The sequence below is a fragment of the Berghia stephanieae genome, chromosome 2 (assembly GCF_034508935.2).
Source record: "Berghia stephanieae isolate SIO BIC M18660-M18661 chromosome 2, UCSD_Bste_1.3, whole genome shotgun sequence".
Taxonomy (NCBI): Eukaryota; Metazoa; Mollusca; class Gastropoda; order Nudibranchia; family Aeolidiidae; genus Berghia; species Berghia stephanieae.
Genome location: NC_088361.1, coordinates 29,122,652 through 29,141,731, shown reverse-complemented (window position 1 = coordinate 29,141,731; position 19,080 = coordinate 29,122,652). Strand labels below are relative to the sequence as shown.

The 19,080-nt window shown below is 34.3% G+C and overlaps 1 pseudogene across 7 annotated transcripts in view; it reads left to right on the top strand.

Annotated features, from left to right (window-relative positions):
* Nucleotides 1-19,080, top strand: part of LOC144964657 (cAMP-dependent protein kinase type II regulatory subunit pseudogene) — a 148,817-nt pseudogene that overhangs the window by 104,550 nt on the left and 25,187 nt on the right. For all 7 annotated transcript variants that reach the window (XR_013643898.1, XR_013643901.1, XR_013643899.1 and 4 more), the window contains one exon: nucleotides 9,193-9,251. The product of XR_013643898.1 is annotated as a cAMP-dependent protein kinase type II regulatory subunit pseudogene, transcript variant X2 (transcript). The remainder of the gene's footprint in view (nucleotides 1-9,192; nucleotides 9,252-19,080) is intronic.

Below are 19,080 nucleotides of genomic sequence, written 5' to 3'. Positions count from 1 at the left end.
AATCACCGAGTTTTAGTATAGTTTTCAATAAACCCGATAGCCTTTTTATTGTTTTCCACGTCACTTCTTTTTGTTATCTTATTGTTATGGACAATTTTTATTACAACATAGGATCACTGCTTCAAAAATAAAAGAGATACTCAAATTTCTATAAACGACGAAGTCCCTAAACACATAAGAGCCGTACACTACACCGTTTATGAATATTTCATCCCTTTTTATCATCGCTATCGGTCAATAAAATTATGTTGAACAATTTTCGTTCAATTATTCATTCAACAAAAAGGGTTGATAAAATGTCAACCTCTGCTCAGATCCCAGAGAGGCTTTATCATTAGTGTCATTGATTTGAAAACGGTATAAAACTGAATAATTTCATAACAATATTTTAAAAATATCATTACTACTATTACTGCTACTACTACTACTACTACTACTACTACTACTACTACTACTACTACTACTACTACTACTACTACTACTACTACTACTACTACTACTACTACTATTACTACCACTACTACTAAAAACACCCCAAAAAACCACGAAAAAAATAGAGCTTTTATATAGAGCAATATCCACTAAATGTGCTCAAAGCCCCCGACCAACAGCAACACGTAAAATGTAGAACGAAACATAACGCCTGTTAGGCAATATTACAATTAAATTTCCGACAGAGACAACGCTGTTGACGGCCAGGTACTCATTTTACACCCGAGTACGGTGAGAGATTATGAGTAAAGAGTCTTTTCCAAGGACTCAACTATGCGCCGAGCGAGGCTCGAACCCAGGATCTTCCGATCCGAAAGCGAGTGTCATACCACATAGACCACATACTGCTACTACTTCTACTACTACTACTACTTCTACTACTATTACTACTACTACTACTACTACTACTACTACTACTACTACTACTACTACTACTACTACTACTACTACTACTACTACTACGTGAACATCGGCAAATACCAATGAAAAACTGAAAATAGACTAGTTTTGAAATTGACAGTTATTTCTTATATTCTGTTTATTTTTTTTATTTTTTGTTGGAAAGACTGGATTTCATTATTTCCTTATACCCATAAACGTATGAGGTCCCCCTATCATTCAGTGTAAGCACATGGGCGTTAACTCACTAAGTCCTTGAGATTTGTTGCTACTTTTCAACATTGAAAAAAAAATGTATTAAAAATGAACATGTTCATAGTTTTATTCAACTACCATTAACATGCAAATACTCTAAAACATTAGCTTTGATGCTAGATACGCCTATAATTTGTGCCATAGAAATGTAATAGATAGGCATGGGGGTCAATACGGGTATAGTCGTTGTTAGGCTTGAATGAGTTAAATAAATGTTAATTCCATGCCATATCCGGCTTAGATTTTTTTTTAAAATAAGAGACTTTGTCCACATTTCATTGTCATTCTGTAAATAAAAATCGTATCACATCACTTTCAACCTCATAAAATCAGGTTTGAGCCATTAGTCCCCATTTTACGTAATCCTCATCGGCCATTTTCACATACTTTTATTCTTGTTTCAATTTTAGAAATGGTAATTCTTTTTTCATCTCACATTATCCCGAAATATCGTTCAAATTAATTTTACAAGTCCCCTTTCCCACGAAGATTCCAGTTAGGCTAGATATTTATTTGAAAAAAAAAATAAGGAAAAAATGAATGAAAAATACCAAAAAGAATGAAAAAAAAACTATTGAAAATTTATCAAAGCAGTAAAATGTAATGTAATGTTTAGATGAAAGTCTAAATTGCATTTAATTTTATCGTTAGCTTTCTGCGTTGCAGGATAATCTTACCATGCCAAATAACTCTATGAAGTGCAATTTTTAAGAAAATGAATTTTTAAACAAATATTCCAGGATACAGCTTGCCGCTAGAGAATTTGAATCACCTTTGTAATTCAGCTATTCTTGGAAAAACTCGGCCATTAAATCTCCACCGTTCGCGAGATGGTTATCAGTAAACCACTTTATTGCTTTAGCTAAACCCGTTGGGATTACATCTTACCAAGATCCTCATCGATAGAATTAACGTTTCCGTCAGCAGTATGAGGTCTCCAGAAGAAACAAAAAGAAACATTTAAGTTCGAAGAAAGACAATGGGTTTTTAATTAAATTCTGGCTGGACTGAAACTGTGAAATGACGCACATTTTTGGGCGGCACACTTTTGGTTTCAAGGTTATAGAGCATGCATTGCTGTTAAGCAAGAACATAATATGTGACCTTTGGCCTCAAAGCGGTATTAGGCTGGGATGACCCTATGCTAAAATGGGATTTTGAAGTAACTATGACAAAAAAATATGGAATTTTAGTTTTACTTTAAGAGGTTTTGTATTCAAACCCTTTATTAAAACATAAAAACGTAATTGTCTATTGTTTAACTTTAGCTTCAATGTTTAGCTTCTAAACCTTTTACGACACAATATCGTGTTGGGGCGATTGGGCACACATATTATCAGGTGTTTACGTCTAACAGGCTTTTTTGCCATATTCTCTGCTGCAACTTACAACCCAAACAATTCCTTTAAATAAACAAACACATTAACTATAGCAACAAACAACTATTGCCGACCAACAATAACAACAACAACAACAACTAAAACAACAACAAACAACCACATAATTACGACTACTATTACTACTACAACAACTATTACTACTACTACTACTACTACTACTACTACTACTACTACTACTACTACTACTACTACTACTACTACTACTACTACTACTTCTACTACTACTACTATTACAAACTGTATCAGCTACAATACAAGAAACAACAGCAACAAAAGCAACAGCAGCTGCAGCATGTGTAAACAACAACTACAAGTGACAATAAATAAAATACACTTATAAACAACAAGAGAAGAAAAAAAAAACAACAAACAACGAAACAACAGCACGCACACCAAAAAAAAAAAAAACCCGGAAAATATCTAACTATCCAAAATTTAGAGTAACAACACCAACAAAAATAAAATCAACAGCTGCTACAATAACACAGTCAAAATACCGCTAACGCCAGATGTTTATTTTTTGAATATTGTATTGCTTTAGCCCATTATATCTAACAAATACATCCATTAATACAATTGACTCTTCCGCCATATAGGACTTCGATATCTTTGGAAAACAAAACTAACTAATTAAAGTTATTCTCTATTGTTGTTTCTATTTTTTTTCTGAAGTTCGAAAACACAACTCACCCTCTTCAATGCAGACATTTCTCTTTAATAGCATACATTAGGCTTGAAATAGATTTTTAAGAATCAGCATCTGTTCCCCCCCCCCCCCCCCCCCCCCCCCCCAAAAAAAAAAAAAAAAAAAAAATAAATAAATAAAAAAAAAAAAATAAAAAATAAAAAAAAAAAACCCCAAAGAACCGTACTACGGCAATTGGTCACGTTATATATAGCTGATTACTTGATCAAGAATTCAAGCTATGCATTTATCTAAAATATTCACAACATCCACCAGCCGGATATAGCCTACCAGCACACTTAAATATTATAGTCTGAGTGATATAATTTAGTGAGAACTTATCATAAAAATGGCTGTCTAAAAATAAAAACAAAGAGCAGAGTGACGTCAATTTCGTTCCTTCGATATGACAACACTAATTACCTTTTGATATATTTTTGTAGGACTACCATCAAAGACGTCCGTCCCACAATTAACTGACTTCTACTTATGTCCTCTTTATTATATCAAAGCACTATTCCTACCTGTCTCAAGACCTCTAATTTATCTCTGTTGTATCCTCTTTGTGGCTCAGAAAGGATTCTTTCTTATCGCCTAGAAGAGGTTTAAAGTACAAAGGGGTAAAATATTGCCTGAAGACGAGAATGGCAAAAAGTAGACAATTACATTACTTAATCTGACAGATCGCTCTTTGTACATTTTGGCAAGGAATATTTTACAACCATTATTCATGGCTTTGACATCCATCATAGATGGCTTTTACACCCATTATTGATGGCTTCCACAACCATTATTGATGGCTTTCACATCCATTATTGATGACTTTTACATCCATTATTATTGGCTTTTACATACATTGTTGATGGCTTTTACATCCATTATTATTGGCTTTTACATCCATTGTTGATGGCTTTTACATCCATTATTATTGGCTTTTACATCCATTGTTGATGGCTTTTACATCCATTATTGATGGATTTTACATCCATTATTGACGTCTTTCAACTAGACAATTGATATTTCCATACGTGGGGCGTTTTAAAAACGTGAGCTTAAATAGCGCAATCTCCACTGACCGTATTCAAAGCGCTGTTAGAGGTATCATGTTTAATAATGATGACAAGTCGAGGTTTATATGATGCTTTAAAGAAACCATTGAAAACAGAGATATTCTTACGCTGAATGAATATAAATGTATATAATAATTGATGTTATATTAAGTGTGCTGGTATTTGATTGTGCTTACGCATAACATAACATATGGTATAGGGCAAAATATATATATATTTTTTAATTTTTTAATTTATTTATTTATTTTTTTTTTTCACCGACCTTCTAGCATAGTCGCTTGTTAGGGGATGTGATAAATGATACTACAATTATTTGATCTATCCTCTTACCCGTTTGTTTCCAAGACTCAAGTCTCTCGTTAGAACATGACATCAACAATGACTGATGACAATGTCATTAACTACTTAACTATCGGAAACACATTGGTTCAATTTATTACAAAGGCGACAGACGTATTCTGCCGTGCTCTGGAAAAACCCATATTTGAAAACTTAGCTAGAAAACTCGTCTTTCAAATAGCGATCGATTTAAAAGATCCTCATCTTGGCATAAACTCTGAAATCTGGGACTTCGGTTTGAGAGTTTTTGCCAAGATGGGGGTAAATTAAATCGATCGCTATTTGAAGGACGAGTTTTCTGGCCAAATGTATAAATATGGGTTTTTCTTGAGTACGCCGGTATTGGTATCTCCCCAACCACAACTATACTCGGGCAACATGAATTATAAAATAACTATCACCACCACCACCACCAATACTGATACTAGTACCTTATCTTCTTCTTCTTCTTCTTCTTCTTCTTCTTCTTCTTCTTCTTCTTCTTCTTCTTCTTCTTCTTCTTCTTCTACAACACCTACTACTACTACTACTACTACTACTACTACTACTTACTACTCTAACATACTACTACTACTACTAACTACTAACACTACACTACCACCACTACTACTACTACTACTACTACTACTACTACTACTACTACTACTAACACTACTACTACTACTACTACTACTACTACTACTACTACTACTACTACTACTACTACTAACACTACTACTACTACTACTACTAACACTACTACTACTACTACTACTACTACTACTACTACTACTACTACTACTACTACTACTACTACTTCTACTACTACTACTACTACTACTACTACTACTCTACTAACTACTACATAACTACTACTACTACTATCTATACTAACTACTACTACTACTACTATACTACTACTACTACTACTACTATATACTTCTACAACAACACAAATCAACTACTACTACTTTATATTATTATTATTATTATTATTATTATTATTATATTATTATTATTATTATTATTTTATATTATCATTATTATTATTATTATTATTATTATTATTATTATTATTATTATATTATTATTATTATTATTATTATATTATTATTATTATTATTATATATTATTATCATTATTTTTATTTTTTATTTTTTAAAATTTTTTATTATTTTTTAATTTTTGCAATCAAACTACTTACTCACCGACTTATATTTAGTTATTTACTACTTACTGATCCATTCATCACATATTTCCTATTTATTATTATCAACATACTCTACTATTTGTTTTCTATTTAATGCGTTTTCTTACAACTATACCTGCAGTATTGTGGCTAACGCACTCATTTCGCAGCCCATGAGAATGGGACTGAGCGTAACTTTTTTTAAAAACGTAGCCTGACCGTAACTTTCCTGGACCTCAGCTTTCCTGAACCATAGCCTGACCATATCCTTAATAAATGGAAATCGCATGGCCTTCATTAAATTATAGTCTAAAACTTCTCCAAAAAATTGCATCACAACACAAGACGACGATCATCAAAAGAAAGTGACAAATGAAGAGTAAATTTGTTTGGTTTTAGTCACCTTTGGGCAAGTGATAAACAGCTAGAGATAGCCAGCATTCATCTAAACAACACACAATCAATTCTTGCATCTCGTTTCTGACCTGCTCTTCAAATATTTTTCACATGAGTGATTTTGTGCTCCAGTGTCCTGAATACTGAGTCAATCATGCGTGAAGAAACTGTTGGCTCTGGGCGCATTAAATACTTTTGTTTCACTTTCTTTTTACATTTTATCAGCTGAAGTGGCCCACGGCGTCTGGGGACACTTTTAAAGACAGGGGTTCTAAGAGCTTGCATTACCTCTGGATATTTTATCAATTCTAGCGTTAAGCGTTTCTCCTTTTAGGGCCTCTCAAGTGCACATGGAGTATCTCTCTATTTTTCTCGCTGAGCTCTCTCTCTCTCTCTCTGTGTGTCTGTCTCTCTCTCTGTCTCTCTCTCTTTCTCTCTCTCATTCTATCTTTCTTTGTCTCTCTCTCACTGTGTGTGTGTGTGTGTGTGTGTGTGTGTGTGTGTGTGTGTGTGTCTGTGTCTTTTTCTATTTAAGTTTCAATCTACTTATCATTTCCTAATACATTTATCCTTATTTGACGATCAGAAGATGGTCTGCGGAAGTATATAGTACACCGAATTGCATGGCCGTTTGTATCACCGCTATCATCATCATCATCATCATCATCATCATCATCATCATCATCATCATCATCATCATCATCATCATCATCAATATGATAATCGTCTTCATATCATCATCATCATCAACATCATCTTCATTATCATCATCATTATTATTATTATCATCATTTTTTGATCAACATCATCACCATCACCACCATCACCATCATCAGCATCAGCATCATCATCATCATCATCATCATCATCATCATCATCATCATCATCATCATCATCATCGTTATCAACAATATATTGTCATCATCAATATCATCAACATCATTATCGAAATAAACAGCATCGCTATCAATACCACCTTCATCTTTCACATTTTCTCTACCATCATCAAAACCATAATCACTATCACCATTGTATTGTCTTTTCTTTTATCGTTTACATCCATTATATTCTCAGCAACTTTATTTATGGTACTTATCAATGTCTTTGTATACTGAGATAAAATCAACATGCTCTGCAAGACATAATAAGATAAAACAAAATTAAGATAAATATGAACATTTACATAGTGAATTTCAAGGGAGTAACCATGGCCAATGCTCTTTAAGATGTTTCATTATATTCCCCCAACAGGGCCTATGGAACCATTTTTTCATGTCATACAGTACAAGTCTCCTAGTGGGTGTCCTTTTTGCGTTAACACTTTTACAATATCCTTTATTTTTTATAGACAAGTACTCATTCACACTTGGATCGAGTAAGGTAATGTGTGTAAAGCGACTTAGTCAAAGAGACAACGTCGGGACTAGAAATGTTCCTCGATCAATATCACCCATCCGGCCGCTGATCACGCTTAAAATTACTTGACTTTTGCGGCAAGACGAGACACTGTACCTCTGAGCCACCGATCCACAACATGGAGCCATTTGCCCTTTATAAAAACGCAGGCTCCGATTTGAAGACCTCTAAAGAAAAGACAAATACATCGAGCATTGCTACATATATATATATATATATATATATATATATATATATATATATATATATATATATATATATATATATATATATATATATAGAGAGAGAGAGAGAGAGAGAGAGAGAGAGAGAGAGAGCGGGTGGTTGGATGGGAGCATCATCCTTGAATCATATCCCTATGATGTTCGCATGGGTGTACGATCCGATAGTGATGTCGTTTCTTCTCTTTACTAGCCTATCCTGCTTCTTTGGTTTGTGATTGTATTTTTGACAGAGGATATTTTTTTTTCTGTAAATCTTCTGCCTGTTTGTTCTTGGTTATTTATAATTTAGCTTATGATATCTTTAGGTTATGATTTTGATTTACATTTGTTCTATTTTTGTTAGATTGCTTGTTTTTTTGTTTTTTTTTTTTTGTTTCAGCGGTCTCTCATATAACCTCAATTGTGTTGGAAGAGACCTAAAGCAACAAACAAAAAAAAAACAAAAAGAGAGAGAGAGAGAGGGAGAGAGAGAGAGAGAGAGAGAGAGGGAGAGAGAGAGAGAGAGAGAGAGAGAGAGAGACTATGTCGTTTACGTTCAAAGATTAAAAGAATATTTGTATTTCTGTTGATTATATTACTGCAGGAAAAAAATCGATTAAATTGTTCAAATCACAGACAGATCCCGTAAGGATGTTTCAATGAAAAAAAACAGACAGCTCTAATTATTGTTAATAGGATTATGCGTAGAGGTGCTGATTGTGATAAACGCAAAATCATTGATAACGAACGAGTTTTATTAATTAAGATAACATATTTAAAAAATATGATTTTGCTTAGAGGTGATGAATATGATAGGGGTAAGATTAATATTTACCAACGAGTTTTAATAATTAATTTTAAAATAATATTATGCTTAGAGGTGATGAATGCGATAGAGGCAAGACCATTGATAACCAATGAATTTTATTAATTCAGTTAACATTTTAAAAATAAAATTGTGTTTAGAGGTGCTGAATGTAATTGACGCAAGATCATTGATAACCGACGAGTTTTTTAGTTAACATTTTTATTATTTTGTATTTTTATTGGTTATTATGGCAAGACCTAGTGTACACATTTACAAACATCGTTGTAATTGTCTGATTGGAAAATGGTAGTTATTGTTTGTAGGTTGCTTTTTTGTTGTTGTTTTCGATATTATATATATATATATATATATATATATATATATATATATATATATATATATATATATATATAAATATATATATATATTGAGCTATTGGGACCATCCTTCATGCTCAACTAGGATCATTACCTCGGTGACATGTGAACAATTATATGATGAATATTGGTTTAAAAACGTATATCAATATCGTTATTTTTTGCCTTTCTTTCTTTTATCCAGAAAACCACCACTTCAAGGTTCCTCTATAAGGTGATATTGGAGATTGCTAGAAATTAAATGTAAGTTGAACTTTATGTCTTGTGTGAAACCATCAAATTATCTGTCCCAAATTACTTTTGTTTCTAAATCAAAATTTAACATTTATTGGTAGCTGAGATTCAACGGTTGAACGGCGGGTTTAACGGGTTTGGGAATGTATTATAAGTGAACTTGAATCAATTGCTAGCTTCAACTGAAAGGCACTGTTTTACAATGAGTCACTCGAAAACAACATCGCTGAACATTTCTCCTTTATGACGCTTTTACAGAAAAAACATTTCTGCGACAAATACAACTCTGATACAGATCAGGCACTCATTTTACACCTGACCTCAGATATCTTTCAAAGGACTCTCCGTTGCGTGGAATTTCAGATCACAAGGCGAGTAGCTTACTACTCCACAAAACCATACTGATGTAAATGCCAAGATTGTTCTTACGTTGTCAGGAGAGATAGGGATAAAAAAAACACGTAGTCTTTGTTAGTGAATAGCGTTATCGATCTTTGTCCTGGATGAAAAGATGGAAAAGAAAAGACAATCGGATCATGTGACAAAGTCGGATCAAATGAGAGTTATTCTTACATTCGACTTATTCTTTCTATGACTTCGACCTTTTTGTATTGGAGTAGCTATTCAGAAAGTCTAGTCTAATTATAGAGACAATGAAGTAGATGTCACTCTGTTCTTTTTTAAAAATTGTTTTTACACCACCAGAAAGAAGCTTAGAACTTACTTTCTCTTTAATTAATGCTATGCGCTTAGGTAAAATGCCCACCTGCTCTACTAGCAAGATCAACTGTGACATCACCCGAAGTATGAGTAACCTTAAACGTTTGTTGTCTGTTAGACGGACCAACATGATAACTCACAATCCAACTCATGGTCTAAAAACAATAACAAAGCACCGAGCAAAGTCAAAAGGGAACAAAAGTGTTATGTCAAAAAACCGGTTCCAATCTCATTGGAGGTGTAAAACCACTCTTCTGGAGGACTGGATACATTTCTGGTTTCAGAGTGATTCGTCTGGTTTTTTAAATCCTAAATATATGCTGGCTCCTTTACGTCCTGTAATCCTAAAATCTGCATATAAATCTGATGATTCAATATGTAACCTATTCATTATTAGACCTCCGAAGGACTGTCTCTTTCTCTCTCTCTCTCTCTCTCTCTCTCTCTCTCTCTCTCTCTCTCTCTCTCTCTCTCACACACACACACACACACACACACTCTCACACACGAACACATTCCAAGAAGTAAGAGTACACGATGGAATATCACGACTAATTTTGCATCGATGAATTAGGTTGACGCTTAAGCGTCAATCATTAAACCTGAAACTTCACTAAAGTCGCATTTTTTATATTGTTTGACAATTTGGGGATCATATTAATTAATTGACATTAAAGGAAGAGTATTTCGGGCCATAATTTAAAAGTTACATGGGTTGGACAAAGATTTTTTCATCATATAGCTTGAAGCAAAATTGTCATGTTTTTGTTTTTAGGACCCAGAAATATCACTCTTCTTCCTTAATTAAGCTTCTGTTTCATATTTGCGTTATTATAATATTTATTATAGTCGTTATTTCTATCATTATCACATCATTTTCATCATCATCATCATCAGACACCCGTTTACAAATTTATCCCTGGCTTTAGACATAACATGACACGATAATTGAGGTGTGATAATGATATGTACTCTCTTTCTCTCCTCATGTCCCCATCTCTCTATCTATTTATCTATCTATCTATCTATCTATCTATCTATCTATCTATCTATCTATCTATCTATCTATCTATCTATCTATCTATCTATCTATCTATCTCTCTAACTGCTTATCTATCCATCTATCTATCTATCTATCTATCTATCTATCTATCTATCTATCTATCTAACTATCTATCTATCTATCTATCTCTCTAACTGCTTATCTATCCTTTCATCTATCTATCTATCTATCTATCTATCTATCTATCTATCTATCTATATATATATATATATCTATTCATCTATCTATTTATCTTATATTTCCATTTATCTATCTATCTATCTATCTATCTATCTATCTATCTATCTATCTATCTATCTATCTATCTATCTATCTATCTATCTATCTATCTATATATCTATATATCTATCCGTCTATCTATCTACCTATCTCACAAACATTTCTCTTCCTTCTTTTTCAATTATTATTATTCTACTTCTTCCCTAGCCCCCTTTCCTCACCTTTTCCTACATCGTCCATTAGTAAATAAAGACATGACGATGGGTCAACGATAAAATGAAGTATTATCACTGTTGTGTGGCTTTGTGCTCTTCTTGTATGTAGGACAGTCGGCTTTTGAGCTGCAGGACACTGGTTCAAGGCTCGTTTGTAGGACAGGTCGCTCGCAGTTGAGTGATTTTGAGAAGGTCTTTTATTCGTATTCTCACACTTCACTAAAATGTAATGTCTTAACAGCGTTGTCTCACAAAAATGTAATGCCTAACGCATTAAACACGACATGTCGTCTAGTCCAAGGTCTTCATTGTTACTGTTGGCTTTGGAGCAGATTCTACTCTATTTTTGTTTTAGTTGCTGTTGTTGTTGTTGTTGTTGTTGTTGTTGTTCTTGTTGTTACTGTTCACTCGTAAAACGTATTAAACGTATTTAAATAAACAAAAGGATAAATGAGTGTTTGATCAAATTAGAATATACTCGTACTGCGCTTATATAGCCTAATTAAATATATTGGTTTTTCTTAACAATGTCACAATAACGCTAGAAAAAGAGTAAGAGCGCCTAATGGGCCACTTCGTTTACTGATATTTTAGTCAATATTGACGCCTCTCTTTCAGAGGGGAACTTGAAAAATAAATATAATAGTTTCAACAATATATTGCTGGAATTGTTAACAAATTGCAAAATGGTAGTGATTGGAGAGATATTTATTAAACCGACGAAGTCTAAATGTGACCCACCGTCTCAAAACGGTTTTATATTGGGATGAAAAAGGCGCTGGAAACTCAATATGATTGGCATAAACATAATAAAAATGTTGTTTGAAGCTTGAAAAAAGAAATAATGCTTAATGAAATGGAAAATTCCATTTTAAAAAAATGAAGATGTGGACGTTTCGGGTGTCCCCTATATCAACAAAACAAGATGAATGGTCCTTAGTGTTTTATTCATCGTCTTTTGTTGGTAAACTGGAAACCCGAAACGGCCACCTTTCCAGAGTACGGCAGTAATGAAACATATTAATCTTTCCGAAGAATCGTATTTTGATAATAAATGCAAATTTTCAGTTTCTAAATCACTCCGACCTATTACCGTTTTGACGCGATGGCCACATTTCATGTATGTAAATTGTATGGCTCAGCGGTACTTTGCATAGTCTTGTATCAAAAGTCAAGCAATGTTAAGCGTCATCAGTGGCTGGATCGGTCGCGATGGGTGACTGTGATCTTGGAAAAGCGCAGTCGCGACGTTGGATTCTTGGGTAAGGCACTTTACCGGAATTGCCCATTCGACTCAAGCATGAATGAGCAGCTTGCTACAAGCAGTGACGAATAATGTAAGAGGTTAGTACAAAAAGGACTTCTAACAGGCGACTGGTACTGTATAAAATGCGGCTATATGATCTTGTGGTAGGACACTAGATTTCGGATCGGAAGGTCCTGGGTTCGAGCCTCGCTCGGAGCATTATTGAGTCCTCAGGTGTAAAATAATAATAATAATAATAATAATAATAATAATAATAATAATAATAATAATAATAATAATAATAATAAATGGCATTTATATAGCGCTTTACCCCGTTGTCACAGGCTTTAAGCGCTTTACAGTGATATAAAACAAAACATATTACAGTGAGACAAGTGTGAAGGAAACGTGATACGAATTCAATTTAACAACAACAAAAGATGAAAATAATATTGCAACATTATGACGTAAAAAAGATAAAACTTTAAGCGAGATTTGAACGTTGTCAACGAATCCGAGCATCTCATGTGTGATGGGAGAGAGAGTTCCAAAAATGGGGGGCCGAAAATTGAAAAGACTGTTCACCTATTTTACGCAATGGCTTAGGTTTGACAAGGATTGATTGGTCATTGCTTGACCTCAAGTTTCTATTGGGGACATATATGTTTAGAAGGTCTTTAATATAGGAGGGACTGTTCGTGCTCAGGGATTTGTAGACAACAGTACAAATCTTATAGGCAACTCTTTTTTCCACAGGAAGCCAATGTAACTCACGGAGAAGAAGAGTTGCTGACGGGTATTTTTTGTTATTGCGTACAATGAGCCTGGCTGCGTTATTTTGAGCAACCTGAAGTTTGCTAATTTTGTCTTTAGCTAAATTCGCCCAAAGGGAGTTGCAATAGGCCAATTTAGATAAAACCAGGGAATTAATTAAAAGTTCTGTTATATGCTTCGGTATTAAATTACGAATTTTGCTTATTTTTTTCATTTCTATGTACATAGATTGTATGGTGTTATTCACATGGCTTGTCATGGAAAGATCTTTATCAATGATGACGACAAGGTTTTTTGCTTTATTTGAAAATTCTATTGTGCTATTTCCGAGTGATAGGTGATTTATTTGCCTGTTTAAGGATACTCGGCCTTCCACACATTAAAATCTCAGTTTTATTATCATTTAATTTTAACTTATTGTGGTACATCCAAGATTTAATCTCATTAAAACAGCTCGTAATTCGTTGTATTAAGAACTGTAAATTACTAAGAGGTGCTGAATCATATATTTGCGTATCATCTGCATAAAAATGATAACTCAGATTGAATCTGGATATCACACTAGAAAGGGGCTGCATATATACAGTAAAAAGGACAGGGCCAAGAACAGAGCCTTGTGGCACTCCAAAATCTAGTAAAACTTGTTCTGACTGAACACCATTCACCACGACAGTCTGCCATCGATCCTGTAAATATGATGTAAACCATTTAAGGGCAATTCCTTTTATGCCGAACGTATTTTCTAGTCTTCTTAACAAAATGTCATGGTCAATGGTGTCAAAGGCAGCTGAAAGATCTAAAAGGCATAATACATTGATATTGTTAGCATCAGCATTACATAACAAGTCATTAAAGATTTTAAGAAGCGCCGTTTCAGTACTGTGTTGATGTTTGTAGGCTGACTGAAAGGGTTGTTCCAAACTGTTGTTCTTAAGATGAGATGTTAATTGTGTAAGAACTACCTTCTCCAAAAGTTTTGACAAAAAATGTAAATTTGATACAGGACGATAATTGTTTAATATATTGTGGTGCAGTGATGGTTTCTTCAGAAGTGGTTTGACAAGGGCACTTTTAAAGCACGATGGAACTTCGCCAGTCAGTATGGATGTATTTATGATTGATGTAATGGATGGTAATAATGTATCGATGGAGCTGGCCAAAAGCTGTGCTGGTAGGGGATCAAGGTCGCAGGATTTAATGGGGCTTTTTTATCAACTCGTTTATGAAACTAGGTGAAACTGGTTGGAACTTGTCGAAAGGGGTACCACAGAATGTATTTGTATCTATAAATGGTTCATGCCGATCTAGTTCTGAGCGAATGTTATGGATTTTGTCTTTAAAAAAGTTGACAAATGTGTTTGGCAAGTCTCTTTGATTGGTTGTAGATGGTAATAAAGTGCATCTTTCACGTCGAAGTAGATCATTGCAGATGTTAAATAATTGTTTACAAGATTTAGAAGTTTCGAATTTTGAAAGAAAATACGTGGTCTTTGCCTTTTTTATTGTTGTCTTCCAGGCACGAAATGCGTTCTTGAATATTTCACGATGAATCGTAAGGCCTGATGTTTTCAGCAGTCTTTCTGCTCTCCGACACTTCGTTTTAGCTTCTTTAACGTCCGACGTATACCACGGAGCATACTTGCGGTTGGTGACGGTCCTTGTTTGGAATGGCGCATGTTTGTCAAGCGTTTCGATGAGACAACTATTCCACTGGTCTGGAGAAATCATTGAATTTTTAGTAAGTTTTGTTTGAGTATCTTGCCGTTAACAGCGTTGTCTTAGTCGGAAAAAAATGTCATACGCCTAAAAGGCATCATGACTCTTTATAAATGTTACGTGTTGCTGTTGGACAGGGACTGAAAAGTAATGAACTAAAACGATCATGAGAACTTCGAAAAATACCATAATACCAAACACAGACCGATTTGGGATCGAAACCCTTCTTAACAAAATTTAAATTTTAAATTGTCAAAATGGATTCCCAGATATAGTCCAGAAAGAATTGTACATCATCATCATCATCATCATCATCATCATCATCATCATCATCATCATCATCATCATCATCATCATCATCATCATCACCATCATCATCATCATCATCATCATCATCATCATCATCATCATCGTCATCATCATCATCGTCATCATCATCATCATCATTAGCAACAGCATTATCTTTACCGTTAGTTATCTCTTTTTAGCATCATCATTAACATCATCGTCGACGTAATCGTCGTCATTAACGAGTTCCTGGTCTGCTGTAAATCATGTCTTCCTGCTCTCAACCCTCTTCAAGACCACCTCTTATTCGCCCTCCAGCAATCCACTTATTGTGGCTTCCCACACATCTGTAATGCTGCTACAAAACTTCATCAGTTCATTTTGGCCTGAAAACTTTTACTTCAAATAATATTGATCCATTTACGATATTCTCAACCTGTTCACAGCCTAGCCTAAAGCCTAAGACTTGTTTGAAGCCATTTTAACGTCTAGTGTTTGATATTTTTTTCATAAGTCATGTTAATCGATCAATATTTTAAGTAAATGTTTTTGGCCAAAAAAAATTTAAAATGCGTTTCGTCAGAAAACAGTATGTCTTCTTTTAAGTCATCTTTACCTATTTTTCTCTTAAAATTAGTTTTTTCTTATCATTTTATATTTCCAAAATATCTGAACTAGGCGACAGGTTAAAATAGGGAACGATAGTCTGATGTCAAAATGCTGATTTAATCTCATGTAAAGTGTAAAACCACTCTTCCGGAGGACTGAATACATACCTTGTGTAATTGATCTTGTGGTTTCAGAGTGATGGCATCTTACAAATATATGCTGGTCGTCAATAAAAATCACCCATCCTCGCTCTTGTACGTCCGTAATTTTTAAAAATCTCCCTGATACTAAGGATTGGTTACATAAACATTTCCAAGGAACCGGAAGAGTAAAAGGTGTGACGTCACGACTTCTTTGACCTATTGTGTCCTATTCTATATGAATATTACTTGTCTAAGTCTGAAATTGTCCAAAAGTAACAAATGCCTTATTAAGTTCTTGCAAGAAGTATTCAGCAGCAGGTCAGTCATTACCTAAAATTACTTCTGATCCATTATGCTAAATGGAGCCAGAGCTTATCCCGGTTTCATTAGCGTTAGACCGACTAGTTACTACTGTTGCTTCGCTTTGGGCAAAAAGCTATATTCTATAGCAAATTACTTTACGCCAGATCTAATCGAATTAGGTCTCAATCATTGCTTGGTGCAAAGTGGCGTATGAAAAAAATGGACTGAATAAGGGACCAATGGCTTTTCATTGATTTGAAAATAATGGACTGAATAAGGGACCAATGGCTTTTCATTGATTTGAAAACAATGGACTGAATAAGGGACCAATGGCTTTTCATTGATTTGAAAACAATGGACTGAATAAGGGACCAATAGATTTTCCTTGTTTGTGACAAGAATGTTCTCCCACTGAGTCATTAGCTAGTGCATTTTAAATCACATCAAACATAGACCTTGTGAAACCATTCTCAAAACACGCTTTATAGCAGGTTGGTTACAAACAATTAAATGAATGAAGTTGAAAGCTCTCTGCTCTTTTTAAAATTGCTTTTAGATGGTCAGTTGGGTGATTTGGTCTCTCTAGATTCTCTGTGCGGCTATGTGGACTTGTGGTTTGCCACTCGCTTTTGGATCGGAAGGTCCTTGGTTCGAGCCTCGCTCGGCGCATAGTTGAGTCCTTGGAAAAGGCTCTTTACTCACATTCTCTCACCGTACTCAGGTTTAAAATGAGTACATGTCCGTTTGACATCGTTGTCTCTGTCGGAAAAAAATTGTATTATCGTGTTGCTGTTAGTCAAGGATCCCTTTGTAAAGCGATTTGAGCACGTGTAGTAGATTTAAACGATCAAGTTTTTTGTTGTTTAATTTTAACAAAGTATATGCTCTAAACACTTTAAGTTAAATAAAGTAAGTACAATTGAATTGAAGGGAAGGATAGGTGAAGATTTTACTTGAACTTATACTTTCGGTATTTAGTAACTCCTGTGCAGTATGTTCGGACAGCCTGAGGGGCTCGTCTATCTTCCTTTCCACTTAGACTAATTGGGACCATCCATGCTGCCTTATGTCCGATGTAAAAACAAGTTAAAATAAAACATTTCCTAACAAAGATGAAAAACATGCAAGCCACATTGTTATCAAGATATGAATTATTATAACTGTTTCAGATTAATTTGAAATGAATGTTCTGATAACACGTATCCATAAGAATAGTGACAAGATAACATAAGCCAATAATTATCGTCAACATTACAGAATGGTAGTTAAGCTAGTATTTCCAAGTGCATGGAACGACCATAGAGAATCGATGAGATTAGCAAATAAAGCTAATGGTGAGACCGGGCAATAATCGGGATTTCTCTGTCCGACAGCAAACTACGTCACGTCCGTTTTGGAAGACATCACCGGAAGCAGACAAGAGGAGATCGCTGTCGTAGCATGGAATACGCAGTGTTGAAGATGGGAACTCCACAGTGTGGATGGCTTTTATTCTAAACTGCTATGTAAAAGAATAAAGAAAAATCACAGAGCTTCATCTACCATCCAAATAGAAAAAAAAATTAAACTCAGTATATAGGTATACCTATTATATCAGATTTAAAAACTATGTAAAGAAAATATGATAAAATAATACGTGGAATCTCTAGTTTATCGATATTCTTATTACATGAAGAATTATTTTAGTACAAAATCTTCTTTTTTACCTTAATTGTTAGTTTTGAAACTTACTTTTTACGATTATATGAATCCGATTAAACAAAAAGATTGAGTTTAACAGGTCAGTAAATTCCCCGATATCGGTCAGTAATCGTATTAGACAACAATTTCTTCGTAAGAGAGCTTAAATAATATAAAATGGTGAATTTCGTTGGAGTGCCACTTCACTAATTATTTTATCCAGCGCTTTTCAGCGATCAGCAGTCCTTTTTACACAAAGGCGATATTAAATTGAACTAACTTTTATGACCGTAGACTAAAACGGTGTAATGTCGTGGTGTTTTGGATGAAGTTGAGTTGATAGTCAACGTATGAAACGTAGGTCAATTTTATTCGTTTTACTGAGGACACTACATGTCGTTTCTTAAAATGGCTAAATCTACAATTCCGATTTCTGATCCATTTAACTTTAAAGTCATTTTTTTTGTCATCTGGTTTACCTCTAGATAATACATTTATAACATTCTCCTGAAATATTTATTGTTGTAATGCTGTGATCCAATTTATTACAATTTTGTAGTATATGGATCGTGAGTATCATCTTTAGATAGAATTTTATGCAACTGTTTTAAGTCCGCTGTCTTATGTCATAGCCCGGTTACTATAGCGTGAAACGGACAATACCAATTGCTTGTTATCCTTTGGGTAGGACACTAGTCTATCGCAAAGTACTTTCCTCCAAGTCTTAACGGACTCAGCTACCCATTCAATGCTGGGTCCACAGGGGTGGGGAGGGGGTCAGAAAAAAATCGCGACTGCACCCGGGATCCATATTGGACCCCTTCTTACGTTATATGCTTATAATATTATTCTGTAGACGGAG